At 40.9% G+C, this 18,506-nt stretch overlaps 1 protein-coding gene across 3 annotated transcripts in view; it reads right to left on the bottom strand.

Annotated features, from left to right (window-relative positions):
* The window catches only part of VSNL1 (visinin like 1), a 144,470-nt gene that overhangs the window by 76,206 nt on the left and 49,758 nt on the right, over positions 1-18,506 (bottom strand). The window contains exon 1 of one of the 3 annotated variants that reach the window (XM_034766548.1): positions 3,527-3,655. The exons of the other annotated variants lie outside the window; for them this stretch is intronic. The gene's annotated coding sequence lies outside the window, so the exon portion shown is untranslated. Of the gene's footprint in view, positions 1-3,526; positions 3,656-18,506 lie in introns of those variants that run through there. 3 annotated transcript variants of the gene reach the window in all.

The raw sequence follows: 18,506 nt of genomic DNA, 5'->3' as shown, positions 1-18,506 counted from the left end.
TTCAGGGGTGCCTCCAAGCAGGGCCAGCATTAGACTCGCTGGGGCCCTGGGGCAGAAAGCCGAAACACCACCGCCTGGGACTGAAGCCCAGGTCCCTGAGCCCCACCACCCAGGGCTGAAGATGAAGCCTGAGCAATGTAGCTTCGTGGGAGCCCCTGTGGCGTGGGGTCCCAGGAAATTGCCCTGCTTGCTACTCACTAACAGAAGTTCTGGCTTTTATATGCAGAAACCCGGTTATTGTGGCACAAGTGGGCTGTGGAGTTTTTAAAGTATATTGAGGGGGGCCTCAGAAAGAAAAAGGTTGAGAACCTCTGACCTGGAGGAACCTGGGCCTGCAATAAGGCATATGGAGTGCTTTGAATGGGTAAATGGACTGACACTATCTTATGGAAAGACATTCTTTGTTGTTCTTTTGGGGGGTTTTATTTAAAATATTTTTTGGTACTTTTACTAATAGCCCCTGGACTGTGTCATGCTGATTTTAGAAACCTTCCCTTACACTGTTAAGACTGCCATTCCAGCTATGCATCAGCTCATCACAAAATCATATCTAGGGCTCTTTCCATATGGTGTCTTAAACATCCCTGGTATCACATTCGAGTCACCTGTCAACCTCCGGTCAGGTTCTTCACAAGCCTGCCATCCCACCCTTCACACCAACTGTAGCAGAAAGGCTGTCCAAACAAGTCAGCAGGATGCAGTTCAGAGAGGTTTAGCAAACAAAGTACCAAACATTCTTTAAAAAACACACAACAAGGGCTACTTTTCCATAACAAAATGTCAGTCCATTTACCTTTACTCCATATGTCTCACAACTGGCGGAGATGACCCTTCCTCACCAGCTCTTCAACTCTAACTCTCTAGTTGGGAGAGAGCCGGGTGTTTTATAAAGGACTCCTGTACCTAGAACCCTTTGCAGCGAAGTCCTTACCGTCTCTCTGGGTGATTGATAGTTTGGCTGACTTTTTCTCACTCCCAGTTCTATCAGCGATTCACCCCATCACACACACTGAATTCAAGTTAACCTGGTTAGCTGAGCACCTCCTGAACAGTGCCCTCAACCTCCATGGACTTTCATGGGTGTGGAAGGTGCTCCTCAGCTTGCAGGATCGGGTTCATATAGTCTTTCATTCACAACCTGCTCCCATCTAAGTCAATAGCAAAACTTCCCTTTGTATGCAACAGAAACCCCCCTGGAAAAATATAAGGCCCGATTCTCCACTCCCCTGTGCTTAGTGTAGTCATTTACATCTGTGCAACACAGGATTAAAACGCTACCATTCTGATCTGATTGCCTTTAACACCTCCTGTGCCCTCACTCTGCACAGGTGTGAATGACAACACTAAATACGAGGCCCTAATCAGGTCCCTAATGTGAAGCATTGAAGAACATACTATGGGGAAACAATCCTGAACTGATGGAAGCATAGACAAGTCTTTTTCATCTATTGGGCCCAAGTTAATTTGAAGTCCAGAGATTAATTTAAACCTTAAAAAGGAATAAAAACAGACAGGAAAGAAGAACGGAAGTGGAGAAATATAATCATTAAGTGCTATATAGTGAACACGCAGTAGATCGTTGACATCCAATTATTGTCAGCACTTGAGATATGAGCTGTATTTATAAACAAATATGTCAGTTCTTTCAGTAATTTTTATATTGGCCCCTTTGTCGTCTTTTATCAAAAATGTATAACATAATTTCCCTTAATCTCTCCTTGTGGGCCACATGTTCTAAATGGCAGTACTTTGGTTTCATTTTATATGATATTTTCTCCACTATTTTACTAACAGGGTGCTCAAAATTTCATGCGGTGCTTAGTTGTGTCCAGTGCACAGAAAGAAATAATGTTTTCCCTGGACCAACACCTAGCACTTGTGTTTCTACAGTCCAGTGTAGCACCTGCCTTTGGTGGCAGCTCTGTATTTCATATGAAAGTTCAATTTTAAAATCACCTGCCAACCCTTCCTCTCCCTCCCGAAAATCTTTTTTCCCCCTGCAATATTGCTTTTAAACAAACTATTCCCTATTTTTAAACTTAGTCTCTTTCCCATCAAGTGAGCTACTTGTTACTCTTCCCATTTCCATCATTTCCCCACAGCCTGCTTTATCTGGCCAGGCACCCATAGTATTAGCCATCCCTCCTAGCTTTGCGTGGTTAGTGACTGTGACAGGTGCATCTCTTTGTGCAAGTCTACTGAGTGATACTAGACATGGCACTAAAGCCTCTGGATCTCTGCTCAATACCTCTTCCCAAGTTCTCACAGTTCTATTAATAATCTTTGTTTACAGCCCTTCCCATTCCATCATGTATCCATCTAGGGTGACCAGATGTCCTGATTTTATAGGGACAGTCCCAATATTTGTGGCTTTTTCTTATATAGGCACCTATTACCCCCAGCCCCATCCCAATTTTTCACACTTGTTATCTGGTCACCCTATATCCATTCCATAATAATTGTATCCAAACCAGCTTGTCCCGGGGCAAGTCATAACTGTTGGCAAGTCACGTTGCCAGGACTGTACAGGTTTCAGCAACAAGAGCATTTTGGACACCCAGAAAAAGGGACACCGTTTCAAAGGATTTACTGGGTATGAAATGAGTGCTGCAAGTATGACCATGTAAAATAGTGCAACCAATAGAACAAAGTATTATTAGCCAGGAATATCCCAAAGATTTAGGGACGAATTCTGTCCTGTGTTGCACAACCACATTATGGTGCTGCACAGACGTAACTGAAGGCACAACAGGGCTCATAGTTTCTTTAGGTATTGCCAATATCTAGCAGACAGACCTGGTAAAACATACTCTGCATTTGCTTCCTATGTAAAAATCGTTACCATACCAAAAAAGCCCATTTTCAATCTCTTGTGTTCTTTGTGAATTATTATAGTCCTCATGTGGAATAACTATCAATTTATCAATTTTGTGTAGGCAAAAAACCTTGCTTCTACTCTCATTTAAACCAGCATAAATCACTGAAGTTACACCAGTTTAGACATGGGTAAGGGAGAGACAATAGCTCTAAATGTTTGTCACAGTCAGACATATGCTTTCGGCTCAAGTGCACCTCCCATACATTGTACAGGGAACCTCAGAGTTATGAACACCTCAGGAATGGAGGTTGTTGGTAACTCTGAAATGTTGGTAACTATGAACAAAACGTTATGGTTGTTCTTTCAAAAGTTTACCACTGAACATTGATTTAATACAGCTTTGAAACTTTATTATGCAGAATAAAAATGCTGCTTTTAACCATCTTAATTTAAATAAAACAAGCACAGAAACAGTTTCCTTGCCTTGCCAAATCTTTTTTTTTTAAATCTTTCCCTTTATTTTTTTTAGTAGTTTACATTTAACACATTACTGTATGGTATTTGCGCTTTTTTTTTTTTTTTTAAATCTATGCTCCTGCCTGATTGCGTTCTGGTTCCAAATGAGGTGTGTGGTTGACTGGTCAGTTTGTAACTCTGGTGTTCGTAACTCTGAGGTTCCACTGTATATGGCAATGTTAATATACACACCTGCTATTATGGTAGGTTGATAATGTGAATATTCCAAATGCTTTAATAGGGCAAGATTGAGCCTTTTGGTCAGAAAGTCATATATTCCTCAGAATATCTGGCCCGGTATTGTCTTTGGATGCCCCCCTTTCCACAAAGCTTGTGAATTTATACTGAAAAAAAATTATGTTGGGTTAATTTGACACATTATATATTTAAAACCCTACACTGGCTAATCTAGTAGTAATACATTTTTCTCTTTCCCTCCCATCCCAATTGTTTACAGACTGGCTATTGTACTTGTTGTTGTGTTTTAACCGGCCTGCTGATTTCCTTTGTTTCTTTTTTGCCGTTTAAAAATAGTGCTATATTTTTCAGTCCCCAAGTAGCTTACTTGTTTTCCAAGAGTTTTCAAAGATGACTACCAATACGTATAACTTCCTTTGCTATACTCATAAGGAGCCTAAAATGAATGTTGTCTGGCTTCTTTCATTCATCTGTGTCATTTTTACTTGACTTATTAATTTGGATTCTTGATATTTCCATATCCTCATTTTTTTTATTTATAATTATATATATTTATTCACAGAGTCCCATTGATTCATATGCATTTCAGATATGTAAAGCAGAGAAAATCCCTTCAGGAAATAGCATTCTTCTGTAAAGCTCAACTCCATTTTCCAATAAAAATTATTTTCTAGGTTACGTGGATGTAATTATTGAAGTCCATGGAGTTGCTCTGGATTTATACCAGTGTATTTGAGCAAACAACTGACCCAACATATCTATCTATCTATAATCTCTTTCATCATCATATTCACAGAAACAAGACACTCCTTTCCTGTCTTTCTCTGTGATACATAATCCTAGTATTTGCTCACCTGCTTGTTCTACTATAGATTGTCTGATCTGCCTCAAACACCTTTCAGCAGCCTTTGATGCATCTTGCCATATAATGTGAACCTCTCTGTATATTGTATTCCTGCTAATTGCAATGAATAGTTTAACAGAAACCTTTCATAAATGATGCTTTCTGTAAAACTTAACCAACAGGTAAGGAAGTGATAATTTGGGACTGAAATCTTATGTATTTTCATTTATTTGTTGGTCCAGTTAAACATGGTACATTATCTGCTTTGTTCCATTTGATGCAGGGAACCGAACTAGTTGATCAGTCGTCAGGTATAATCCTCTACTGTAATTATATCAACTCATTTTTTCCATCTCCTTTTCAACCTCTAGTTCTTTTGTTAGCAAAATACATTTGAATTACAATCTGCAGTAAGGCTCAACAGTGTCATATGACTATCAAGCGCTGAGGCTTCTGGTTGCTGTAGATCCAATTAATTTTGGTAAGAAACCTATTATTCGTAGATTTTTCTAGTTAGCCATGAGATTTAGTTCAGTCTTAGAGGGTTTCTTTGCATCTCTTATTATTATGGAAGAGGTATAATCCATCTTTAGCAATGAATGTACTAGCTGCCAACACACATTTAATTTTCTAAAATTAAAACATTTTTACATTAAGCCACCATAATCATGGTTTACAAAACATGGTTTTTTTCCCCCCTCTGAAAATCCATTAATATGCATTAGGCAGAAACAGCAGAGCACAGCTGCACAACCGCTAAGTTCTTCAAGTAGGCAGAAGGTCACTCGCTCTCACTATTAGAATCTTTTCGTGGAGCAAAATTTTTGTTTAATCTATTCATTTGCTTCCAAATCATTTTAGTATGTCAATATCCAAGCACTGTTGTTCAAGTGTTGCATATTCTGGAGAATGGCACATCATCCTAAAAAAAAAAAAACTAATGTTTTGTTTCTAAGCAACATGCCTTGAACAAATATTTTTGAAACTTCTGTGTCAGCAAACTAAAAAAAAAAAAAAAAAATGTACTTAATACAACCAGGGCAAAAATCAAGACTTTCCTGGAGGGTTGGCAACCCTAAGTATTGTCCTGGAGTCTCCAGGAATTAAAGATTAATCTTTAATTAAAGACTGACATGATGAAACCTTCAGGAATGCATCCAAGCAAAATTGGCAACCCTATGTTGGTGAGCACTTTCTTACATGAGGAATCCCAGTGGGGCAAATTTTAATACCTTTACTCCTCTTGAGTAGTACCTTACTCCTTGAGCAGTGCCTTTGTGCCACATTGCAAACCTCTAGCAGACACTGAGGATGGAGTCAACGTATCTTAGGTCGACTTAGTGCGGTGTAGACACCGCACTGAGTCGACGGGAGACACTCTCCGGTCAACTTACCTTACTCCTCTCATTCCATGTGGAATACCGGGGTCAACCGGAGGGCGCTCTGCCATTGATTTAACGGGTCTTCACTAGACCCACTAAACTGAGCCCCAGTGCATTGATCACCAGAGCGTCAATCGCCAGAGTGGTAGCATAGACATAGCTTCAGATGATTATCCCCACTGCTCCTCACCATGAATGAGACAGTCACAATCTATTCCTTTGTTGTTCATATAAGTACACATACCGTATCATTCATATTCTATATAAAAATGGAAAAATACAGGAAGCAAAAACACTGGGCAAGTGAAGAACTGTGGGCGTAATCTGAAATAACAGACCAATTTTCTTGTTATTTTTTTACTAAGCTGCTTAACAAATTCCCTGTCGTGCCCTGGTAATAACTACAACTCCTGACCAATCTCAGCATTGTTCCTTTCTCCTCAGGCTACTTCCGACACTGCCTTTCCTCTTACTAATGTCAGCATGAAGGATAGTTGGAAGCAAGACAAGGCTGTGAAACCAGCCTGGTGATTCATCCTTTCAAATATATTTCTTGTTCCACAGAAAAATAGAAATCTAGAGCCAGAACCTACCATTCACACATAAAGGCCAAAAATCTTCTCCAGAGAACCCAGCTTGAGTAAGTAGCTGGGGGACTCTGTGAGTGGAATGGGAGAGGAATTCTCCTATCCAAACAATGGAGTGGCCTGCTCTGGCCACAGCCCTCTCCAGAACCACCCTTGCACAATACTCTCAGGGATACACTGCAGAGGGGTATGCATCTCCAGAATGGCTTCCCCAAACCCTGTCCCATGCCTTATACAGCAAAGTGGTTCTGCTCCCCAAAAGTCCTCTGCACCCACAGGAGAGGAGACAGGATTTGTGCCATTGTGGCCCAGAAGGGGAAGATTTATCAAAACTGTGCAGCTTTGCAGAGTGCAGGAATTTGCTGTATTCTTCCCTTTGGAAGATAGGAAGGAACCCGAATTGCCAGCTTTTCCCTTCACATGGCACTTTGGATGCAACTGTATGATTTTAACCACACTTTTGCTATCATTTGTGCCACACAGTGCAACTGAGGCTATAGCCCTTAATGAAAAATAAATAAATGGGGATTTTCAGTGTAATGCTACATTGAAGTTAATGGCAAGAAGGCACCATTTACTGCTAACAAAACACACTTCACACACAAAGTGGGGGAAACAGGCCAGATTTTTATTTCTGTTACACCAGAGTAAATCCAGTGCAACTCCACTGACTTTATGCAGTTATTCCAGATTGATACTGGTTTTACCTGAGATCAGATCCTGGCTCAGTGACTCTACCCACAATGGAAACAATCTCTTTACTTGGGAGGAAAATGGAAAGTTCTGACATTATACAATGCCATCATACACAATGAATTCCTAACTCATTGAAAGAGTTAAAGGATACAATTACTGAGTTGTTAAATAATAAACACAGATGGAGATAGAAAGTAAGAGGTTTAGGCAAGCGGAAAGAGTTGTTTTCAGATGCTATTTGAAATGAGATGGACAATTGACTAGGTACTAAGATATAAAGCAGTGTTCCAAAGGCCAAGAGTTGCAGGGGAGAAAGCTCTAACAGCTGCAGTGGCCAGATCGTGTGAACTGATGCCTTTTTAGACCGTGTGCCCACACCTGACTAGTCTTTCCCCCATTTCTGCTTATTCTGTTTCTTCTCCTCTTTTGGATGAGGTTTTGAAAGTAATATTACATTTTTACAGGTACAGGGGCCCAGCTCTGGGCCCCTGGAAGGGGCAGGGCTTCGGGCAGAAGGGGCAGGGCTGGGGGTCAGCGTCCCCCAGCCAGCCCATCCGTGCTGCCTGGCTGCGCCGCCCAGGGCCCCAGCGAGGATTTAAAAGGGCCCGGAGCTCCAGACACTACCGCAGTAGCCCTTTTAAATCGCCGACCCGGGGCAGTTGCCCCTTTTGCACCCCCGTGTCGGCGGCCCTGCTGGTAGCCGACTGGGGGGGGGGGGAGGGGCAAAAGGGGCAGCTTTAATGTCAGCTGCGTACAGGCCGGTACTAGCTTCTTATTGGTACGCCGTACTGGCCCGTACCCGCCCACTTTCATCGCTGCACCTATGACAGATTTCTCAGATAGTTTAGTGATATAAGGCTGGATGTCCATAAGGGATAATGGGTAGACATGTTTTGCTAATGCTGACAGAAAATAACCATCTCAGTATAGGAGACAAGCAGATCAGTGGCCTCATTTCTCCTCATGCCTAGCCGTTATTAGCTGCAGTGTTCTGTAGGCACTGGGTTGCTGCAAGTTTTAAGGAGAGATTTGTTTTTATCAGGATTAAGATGAATATTTCCTTATTTGGGCAATTCTCTTCAACTCTGTCCTCATCTAGAATAAGTGAAAACAGAACTTCAAAACATTTCCACCATCTATTGCTGTAATATGGGATTTATTCATATGCTAAATACCATGCAGCTGAACTTCAGTAATCATTAATCTGATTATTCAGACTGCTTCTCACTCTCAGTATTCATTCAGTTTGATCACTGTAACAAGTATGCAACATGTTTCATGGCAAAGTTGTCAGTTTCCAGCTGATTTCTGTGAGGTTTTTGGTTGCAAGAGTTGTTGCTTCCAACAGAACACACTATTTCCTCCTACTTCAGTTCCCCTCAGTTACTGATAAGGGAGTCCACAGTCTCCTGAATATACCAAGTTCAACTTGGCCACTTAAAGCAAGTTGGGTGGCTGCAATGCCACTATTGATAAGCATTTCAGACTTGCTTTCCAATGGGACGGCTTGCACCATTTTAAAATCTTAAGAGATTCATCCCCTATTCAAAATACCATTTCTCGATGCTGAAATATTTGATAAGTATTGCTCAGTTGCAAACTCTTCTTTGGAGAAGATGAGCAGTTCCAGCTATATTTGCACATCAATGCCAACCTCTGTGGGTTCCAGCCTTCCTTTGGAGTTGAGGCTATATTTGCCAGGGTTATAAACAATTTCCTGTTGATTTTCGATCCTGGTCACCTATGCATTTTAGTCACACCAGGCATCTCAGTGGTTTTTGATACAACTGAGCATGGGTTGTTGCTCCAGTGACTAATGATCATTGCTGCTGGGTCTGGAATTGTCCTCTAGTTCCAGTTGTGCCTAGAAGATCATGTTCATCTGGTCTTGATGCACATATGTGTAATCACTGAGAGATTAGATGTGATAACTTTCAAAGATCTAACCTGTCTCCCATGTTTAGTCCTATTGGTAAGATTATTTCACACCATGGGGTAGAGCACCATGAGTGTATTGATGCCTCACAACTGTAACATTCTTGCTCTGGGATGCCTGCAAGTTTAGTCTTTACAAAATGTTTGGATGCATCAGAACCACCTTCTCCTCCCCACATGAAACCAAAGTCTTGTCAGCAGTTAGAGGTCATGGTACGAAGATGCTCTTTTTCCTCGTAACCAGCATATTGAGGGTACATGCTTGGAGACAGTGAGCCAGATTTAAAACCTTGGCATCGCTTCTATGGAAAGCATGTGTCAGAAAGTTTTTGTTTTCTCCCCACTGGTTATGCAATTTACAATGGCTGCTCCCTTTTCTAATCTGTGGCAACTTCACAAAAACAAAACACATGCCCTCATGATCACCAGATTTGATTGTTGTAATTTCCTCTTAACAGGAATTCCAGCAGTTCATCTGAATTGCTTGCATTACGCTTACTCACTAGGTTGAACAATCATGATTATTCCTGTGCTCCTTATACCTGATACATACAAAATAGCAAAATTACTTTAAATTGGCACGGCTGGTATTAAACAGTTTAGATCTTGGCCACATTCAAGACTTCCTCTTTTAGCCTCATCCTGGCAGGTGGCTATACTCAAACATCATATGATTTCTTATGACTATGCCTTTGAGTCTTAAATGAGTGAATTCTGCTGTGATGAGCCCTACAGTGTAGACTTCTCTCCTCCTTTACATCCATCTCAGCCCCTTCATCAGGGCTTTTAAACAATATCTACCCCCCTTTTCTGTAAGTGTTTTAAGCACTTTGCTGGCCTCGTATTTATTACTTTCCTCCTTGGGTTCTTGTTTTTTTGGTACAAACTCTAAAATGGTGGGCTTTATTAATCAACTATTTTATTGTGCTAATAATGTACAGTGTCCAGAGCACTTTAGCAGGAAGGAAAATGGGTGCAAGGGCAATAAAGCTACTCTACAACTACTATTACTCGTGTAAATATTTATTCTTTTTTCACCACTCTATTTACAGTTACAAAGTGCAGATTTCCTTAAAGACAATCACAGAACCCAATACGTTAATTGTTAACATGACTTCAGCCTGTCATGAATTGGTATTCACTGTGTTCCTGACACTGGTGGTTAACTTAGCAATCAAAATGTTTTTCGAGGTCCTATTTGCTAGGGGTATAATCTTGCCTCACTAGTTGATCATTCTCTCTCTACACTAGAAACTTAATTCAGGTAGGACTCAGTGTCAGAGAGCACTAGTTTATACAGCATAGGTTCTCTCTTATGGGATTGCTATTTACTTCAACCAGGGAAGGAAATGCATTAAGAGGCAAATCGAGTCTCTTTCTTCATGGGTGTGGAGGATCCCCCTGCAGAAGAACTAATGCAGTTATAGTTCACAAAAGAGGTGAAGACAAAGGATGAGGAGGGCATGGGAGTGCATACTCCCTATAGTGTGAAGCCCTGCTCAAGATGAGTTCCCTGAGTGGCAACACACAAGAGGTGGGAGAGGGCAGGAAAGTGCTATGGAAGGGCAGGGCCAGCAGGCTCCTGGAGCAGTCCTCCCACTCCCCCACAGGATGGGGAGTTGTACAAGAGTCTTAGGAGGCTCCTCCAGCCACTGGTTACAGTAACCGCCATGAAACAGAAGTTTCAGCCCAGAGAGGAAAGTTTCCTCCTATTCTACGTACCTGTCCTCTGCCTAAGGCCAGGGGATGAGTTCAGGTGCTGGGCCTGAAAGACTTAAATTATGTATGAGAAAAAGCTAGGATACAATCTTAAAACAACAAAGAAAGATTCTATTAGAATGTGTCATGAATGTTTTGCAAAATTACAATTAGATTATGCATACTAAGACTTTTAAAAATCACAATATGATCCAAAATCTGCTCCACGTGGAATTGTTACCCAAATATGCCCTTATCCATGCTGTCAAGGCAGTATGTTTGTGCACCCATATGCTGGGTGTAATGGCCTCACGCAATGATTTCCCTCATGCCGGCTGCCCCTGCAAGGAGGACAAATAATTTGCAGGTCGACATGTACGAATGTAGTGTTAGTGGGCCTCAAGGAGCACCAAATCCTGAAGCCCTTTTTATTCAGTGTTCACTCATTTAGTGCTACCTCATTGGGAATTTGCCTCAATACAGATGTTAGTAGAAACAAAGTACAGACTTTAGGATTTGACCTATAGTAAATAGAATAGAATCTTCTACTTTTATTCCTCCACTCTTCGCATCCCTTCACTAGTTTCCTCTTCTCCAGTGAATCCAACTACTTGTAGTCATCTTTAAGGTCCTTCACAGCCTATCCTTGACCTAGCTATCATCTCTTACATGGTATTGAGAGGTCGCCTCCCACCTAAGTTCCTTAAATGAAGCTAGCTGTAATTGTCCATTTTTAATTTTTTCCAATATGCACCTTTGAACTTTCTCCCATTCTGCCTTTCATGAATGACAGGAGCTCCCCACAAATATTTGCAAAGCCACCTTATTGTCCTCCCTTCAAATTCCTTCTTAAAACACTTATCTGGCATGATGTGTACAACGCCCCCACAAATCCTTAATAATGGTAGGCAGCTGGTTTGCTGAAACCACTGATTTTCATGCTCACCAGTATCATCTCACTATTTTTCTGGGCCCCCCAATCTGTTTTGTTCACCTATAGCCTTATATGTAGGTTGCAAGCTCTTTGGGGACAGGGACTGTCTCTTTTGTTTGTACTGTGCCTAGCACAATGGGACTCTGGCCTCTAAGGGCAACAACAATATTAATTATTATTATTCCACAAAAAATATCACTATGAGCAGTCTCATTATAACAGGAAAGGCTCAATCGGGCAAAAGATTATTCTTCATCCTGGGTGTAGCATCTGGGTCTCTTTGCTCACTGCAGTTACAGAGGGATGGCACTAGTAGCTGTGCTTATTGGTCCGAGAGGGTCTCTGCTAGACAGTATCTGAAGCCAAAGGGAAGCAGGGGTAGCAAGACAAGTCCAGCGCCTCTCCCTCTTTCTGCAGGGAATAGCTGCAGCAAGATTAGGAGCAGGGATTCGCTCTTACTCTCACCCCCACTCACAGAATACTGGCAGCTTCTCTTCTCCCTCTCCACCTCTACTTTGTGATGAGAGTTTTGCCTGATAAAGGCGTGAGTAAAAAAAGTGAGCAAGGACATCAGGATTTGTCTCAATAAACAGAGTTGCACCATAACTAAGATAATTACAAGCAGATTTCACTATTCTCAGTCTTGTATTTACACACAATTATTGCATAAAAGAATGAAAAAAAGACTGATCCTCATGGGATTAGCTGTCTTTGGGTCAAATTTATCACTGGTGTAACTGAACGGATTTCAGCTGATGATTTTGACCCTTTGTGCTAAACAACCACACTAATGAAAACCATACGAATGTAGATGCAGCAGCTGTTAATGGAAGTGGTTAGTATGAATATAGATTGAGGCTTATTTTTCTACTAAAACCCTTTTAAATTTAAACACAGCATCTGTGTTATTATGGCTATTGCTTCCCTCAGTACAAAACCAACCCCGCACTCAGACCTCAGTCATCAGAACTTTCCCCTGTGGCTACTTTTGATGGTACTCTATTAAATGCAGAAAAAAATGCATTATCGAGACGACGAATCCTAATTCTGCAGGATGAAATGAATGGCTTTATGCATTCAAGTCAGACATAGAGGGATGGTCAAAATTATTACTTGGCTAAGTAAGTCAACAACTGAATCATGCATCACTACTTATAACTCAAACAGGAAAAAAATACTGAAGATTTAACTTGTGGCAACATTAAATACAGAAGAAAAATAAAAGAGACCTGAAAACTTGTCTTTTTCATGGAGAAAGATGCGCAGGTAAATTGCTTTCTGGGGACTGGATAGCTCTTGGACTGGTAATAAAAGAGGGAGAGACTTTCAGATCCTGGTTACTGCTTCACATACCATCCAAGCCAGTAGTGACAAAGTTATTGTCATTTGTCAGTTGTTTGATGGTCTATGTGGAATAAATGGTTGTTTTCTCAGTCCGATTCTAAATGGGAAGATAGGTACCTATTTCACAACAGAATGAAAGGATGGGCTTGTGGTTAAGGATCTAGGGGGAAATCTGGGTTCTGGAAAAATTTGCTTTGTCAGAGATTTAATATGCTACCTTAAGCAAGTCAATTAATCTTTCTGGCCTCAGTTCCCAATCTGTAAAATGGGGAGAATAATAGTTTCTTTGTCTGTTTTGTCTATTTAGAGCTTTTAAGGACAGGGCTGTCTCTTACTATGTGTATGTACAGTGCCCAGCACAATGGGGCCCATCTCTTGGTTAAGGTCTCTAATCTTAAATAATAATAACCACTGTACTAATTGGCACCCTTATTGGACATCTGGGCAAAGAGGCCAATGTCAGATGGGCATGGAAACTGAATGAACCTTTCACTGGGTCCCTATAGTTCAGAATTTAGGAACACTGGTGGGGAAGCTTTCACTGGTGGTGCCTGTGCTACATCTTTTACATAGATACTGAGCAGACTTCATTTTCTAGGACTACAATGTGGGTGAGGTAATATCTTCTATTGGACCAACTTCTGTTGGTAAGAGAGTCAAGCGTTCAAGCTACACAGAGCTCTTCCTCGGGTCTGCGAAAGGTAGACCAGGCCTGGTCTACATGACAGAGTTAGGTCTATGTAAGGCAGCTTATGTCCACCTAACTCTGTAAGCATCTACACACTAAAATGTATCTCCCACCAATGTAATTCGTCCAACACTCGACCTCCACAAGAGGCAAAGCACCTACGGTGGTGTAGTTAGATCAAGACAGTGTCAGTGCAGGTATTGCGCGGCTTACATAGACTGTTGCTACCTCCCAGAAACCATCCCACTATGCCCCACACTAGCAGTTAAATTGGAGCAAGCCCTCCTGGTGAGGATGTGCACCATCGAAACAAGGAGTGTAGTGTGGACGTATAAAACCGATTAAATTACAGTAGTGACTGTATGTCTATGTAACTTAGGTCAACTCAGGGCACGGCTACACTAGAGAGTTTGCCACTGTAAGCTCTCTAATGTGGCCATGTTAAGCCAACGGGAGCGAGCTCTCCCATTGTCTTACCTACTCCAGCTCCGGGGAGCGGCAGTAATTATGTCAGCGGGAGAAGCTCTCCTGCTGACATAGCACTGTCCGCACCAGCACTTATGTTGGTGTAACTTACGTCACTCAGGGGGGCGATTTATTCACCCCTCCCCCCGAGTGACAAATTATGTTGACATAAATTGTAGTGTACACACAGCCTTCATTTTGTGGTGCAGACTTTCCCTCAGAGTGTCACAGTTCAATACAAGATCAAATAGATTAGCATAAGTAGTTAACACATATTCTAAGGGACTATTCAAAATGGTGGCCCATTAACACACCTTTAGTCATAGGAGAAAAAGGGGGGAGGGATAGCAGGTTACAGGCTGTTATAATAAGCCACGAATCCAGTGTCTTTATTAAGGCCATGATTTTTAGTGTCGAGCAAGGTTATGAATGTAAGCTCCCAAGCTTGTCTTTTGAAAGTGTCGTGCAGGTTTCCTTTGAGGATGACGACTGATCAGTCAGCTGTAGAGTGAGCGCTTTGTGAAAAGTGTTCACCCACAGGTACAGTGATGTTTTTGTCTTTTATCATTTTCCTGTGAGAGTTCATTCAAGAGGGGGGTGATTGTCTGGTTTCACCCACATAGTTTTTATTGGAGCATTTAGTGCACTGGATGAGGTACACCACATGTTGTGATAGGCATGTGTAGAACCGATGGATCTTGAAAGATGTGTTGTGGAGGGTGTTGATCATTGTAGCAGTGGAGATATGTCTGCAGGTTTTGCATCTGTTGTTCTGGCAGGGTCTGGTGCCACTTTAAGTTGGTGTGTCCTCATCTGTGGGGAACTTGCTTCTGATTAACTCACACAGAAAGATGATAAAAGACAAAAACACCACACCACCTATGGTGGAACTACTTGTGCTAAACTATCTGTTTGATCTTGTACTTGGAGTGTCACAGCTAAATACCTTTCCCAGATCTGAAGAAAGAGCTTTGTGTAGCTCGAAAACTTGTCTCTCTCACCAACTGAAGTTGGTCCAATAAAAGACATTACCTCATCCACCTCGTCTCTAATATCCTGGGATCGACACGGCTACAGCACCACTGCATACAACAATAGAAGATTTTCTAGGGTTATCAATCCAACATTTTCAAAAACCACTAAGTTAACTCAATTTTTTCTAAAAGAAATTGCTTCTATACAGATAGAAAAATTATGGGTTCGGTAATCCAGAGTAATTTTTTAAAGGCAATATATGCGTATACTATCTCGTCAAAAAATAATAATGCACATAATTTCTCTTCTTTTGTATTTCACTTGCATTACTACAAGTTAACAATACTGGTATTTGAAATCTGATTGACAGATAACATGCATGAATCTCCCAAATCCTTTTTCCTGATGACATACAAAAAGTTTTATAGATGAGAGTGGAAAAGAAAAGAAAGTTTCCTAGCAGGGATATTTATTGGAATGGCAACTGAATGTATTCGGATTAATATTGATAAAAAAGGCAAAAAAAGCCAAAGCAAAAGGAAAGCTCTCTCTGTAAAGGGATTTTGTTCACAAAAAAGGAACTTCATTATTATTTCATGCCCTTCATAGCAGGACCTTAAGCCCTGGCCATATCCCATATCCTAAGATTCAAACAGAAAACTGAGATGCTGGGATATTCATCAACTGCAAACTGTTAGGTATATTCAGTATCAATACCAGCATTTTAAAATTAACTCTGTATTGAATAGGACAGGGTAAATAATACGATAAATGTTCTCAAAATATAAATAATACAAGTCCTTTGGCAATATATATATAAAAATCTTTCTGACTACATCTAGTGTGTGTATATATATATATACACACACACTAGATGTAGTCAGAAAGATTTTTTTTCTCCTGAAAGATTGTATGTTATAATTTCAATACATTACAAACAATAGGCAAAATTTTCCTCCAATAGTCTTCAATGAGAGTTGCAGTTGTACAATTTTTTCTCAAAAAGTTAGCTTCTGCAATTGTGCTAATACAACACTATGATACTTGCACACCCACATTGTGTGTGTGTGTGTGTTCTGCTAGATTCTACAGCTACCAAGAAGGGTTCAACCTATGACTCGGGGAGGGGGGGGGGAAGGGGAGAGGGGAAAACACAGAAATCATCCAGTACCATAAGGCACCACAAATTTGCAGTCACTACCACATCAAAACTATGTGCCTCAGCCTGCAGGGATGAAAAGAGAGGACACTATTCATTTTCTTCCTCTTGCAGAACTGAGATAGACTTGTTTCTTAAATGCTGTATTTCCAGAATTTAGCAGTGCAGCAGCCATCTTTGTTTTGAGGACAATAGAGATTAACAGGAAATGTGCAGCAGTCACCTTTGTTTTGAGCATCAGTGTATGGACAGATTCTAGCAACAAGCTGCTGGAATCAGTTCAAGATGAGTAGCTCAGAGAATGTGCAGTAGCAAAGGTGCCAAATGACATCGGGGCAGGGGAAAGCAGCAATAAAGTAGATAAAGAAAAACTATTGTCACAGCAAGGAAAATATGTTAGGATTATAAAACTAACCCAATAAAGAGCAAAATTAAATTTACTTTGCTTGCATTCACAGCACTTATATCCACAAGGATGGAGCAGTAGAAATGGGCAGATTCAAAAATCTTGAAATGCCAAGTTGCATTTCTGCTAGACTGTAGTTGAGGCAGTAAAATATCTTTAGGAGTCACTGCCCTACAACACACCAGCTGGCAGATTCAGATCTCCTTGAGAAAGCTGCCTGAGAGGACCCAGCTATGAAGGCAGCAATACAATCTTTGCCTTCTGAACAGTGGGACTTGCAATAAATATCCATAACCCTTCATGGGGGCATGATGTTTCTTCATAACTCAGAACAGGTCACTGCTGCATTGTCCACTGAGTCAGACAATGCATATTACATACTGAGAGGCTCAAGGAGGGGGATTCCAAAAGCTCTTCAACAACTAGCCATGAATCTGGCACACAAAGGTACCAGTGAGACCAATACCTCAGTATGAGAGTATAGTTTCGGGGTATACAGATGCTCTTGTTCAAAGGATTGTAAAGATCTGCCAATTAGGGCAGTTAGTGGCTTTTCAAGCCAAAAAGAAATCATGGGTCACATAAGACTAGCAAGAGCACCCAGAAAGCAGTCAGCATTGAGTGTGGTTTATCACAATATCTGTTGGTCCTGGATGACAATTATTCTCATTAGCTACTGGAGTTCCTATGACTTCGTTGGCAGCTATCACTGTAATCCCTTACCTACTTAAAGAGTGGCCAATGAGTGTTTCCCCAAATGAACCCTAACACTGAGTGTTTATAATGTGAGTAAAATATATGAAAACAAACATTTTTTTAAAACGGAATTGAAATGATGTGTGGTAATCATCTCCATGACCACTATGCTTGTATGTTTTCTTTCTTTCCCCAACATTTGTGTGTTTTAGAGTGCAAATTCTTTGGGGCCAGGACTGTATCTTCCCATACGATTATGCAATGCCTACCACACTATGGGAGCTACTGCACTATAAATAATAGAAAAGATGATTCACAACTTGATGTAGGATCAGCTTGAGATACATTATTAATTTATAGACCAGGAATCTCAGACAAGGATTTATAGATTCATGTATTTTAAGGTCAGAAGACACTGTTGTGATAATCTAGTCTGGCTCCTGCCTAATACAGACCATAGAATTTTGCCCAGGAATTCCTGCAACAAGCCCAAAAACGTGTGGTTGAGCTGCAGTATATCTTTTAGAAAGACTTTCAGTTACGATGTAAAGATTTCAAGTAACGGAGACTCCACAACATCCCTTGGTAGGTTGGGCCAGAGCCTCATTGTGCTAGGCGTCATACAATTATTGACACCTCGATATCAGTGCATGCAGGGAAAACATTAGAGAAACTCAAAGAAACAAACACGGACAAAATTTAAAAGCAGACTACAAAAACTGCAGCAAAAAACAAAATAATCATAAGAGCTATTATGGCAGTGGACAGAAATTGGAACTACTGGGTAAATCAAATAAGAATCCACAGGGTGCCAGCAGGCAAGGAACTGCCTGACCTGATTATATCTGTAGTACTATTTTTGTTAAAATTACTCACAGAAGTCTCTATATATACAGAGACATGTTATAGAATCCCCTCCGGAGTTGAACAAGGAAAGACTCCAAATGATGGCTCTTTGATTTCCTCACTTTCCAATCTCAAGGACAAAAAGACAATATTAAAACAAATGAAAACTAGAAAAGCTGTTTGTTGTTTGAAGGTGGGGAAAAAAGAACCACAGATCCCCTGACCTGAGCAGACTGGTGTCTTGGGCCAGGCAGAAAGAACTTACAAGGGTCAAGAAACAACTTCAAAAAGGAGCAGAAGTCTTCTTTCATCAGTTTGT

This window comes from Trachemys scripta, chromosome 3, assembly GCF_013100865.1.
Source record: "Trachemys scripta elegans isolate TJP31775 chromosome 3, CAS_Tse_1.0, whole genome shotgun sequence".
Lineage (NCBI taxonomy): Eukaryota > Metazoa > Chordata > Testudines > Emydidae > Trachemys > Trachemys scripta.
The sequence above is the reverse complement of the archived record's forward strand: the minus strand, read 5'-3'. Positions and strand labels throughout refer to the sequence as shown.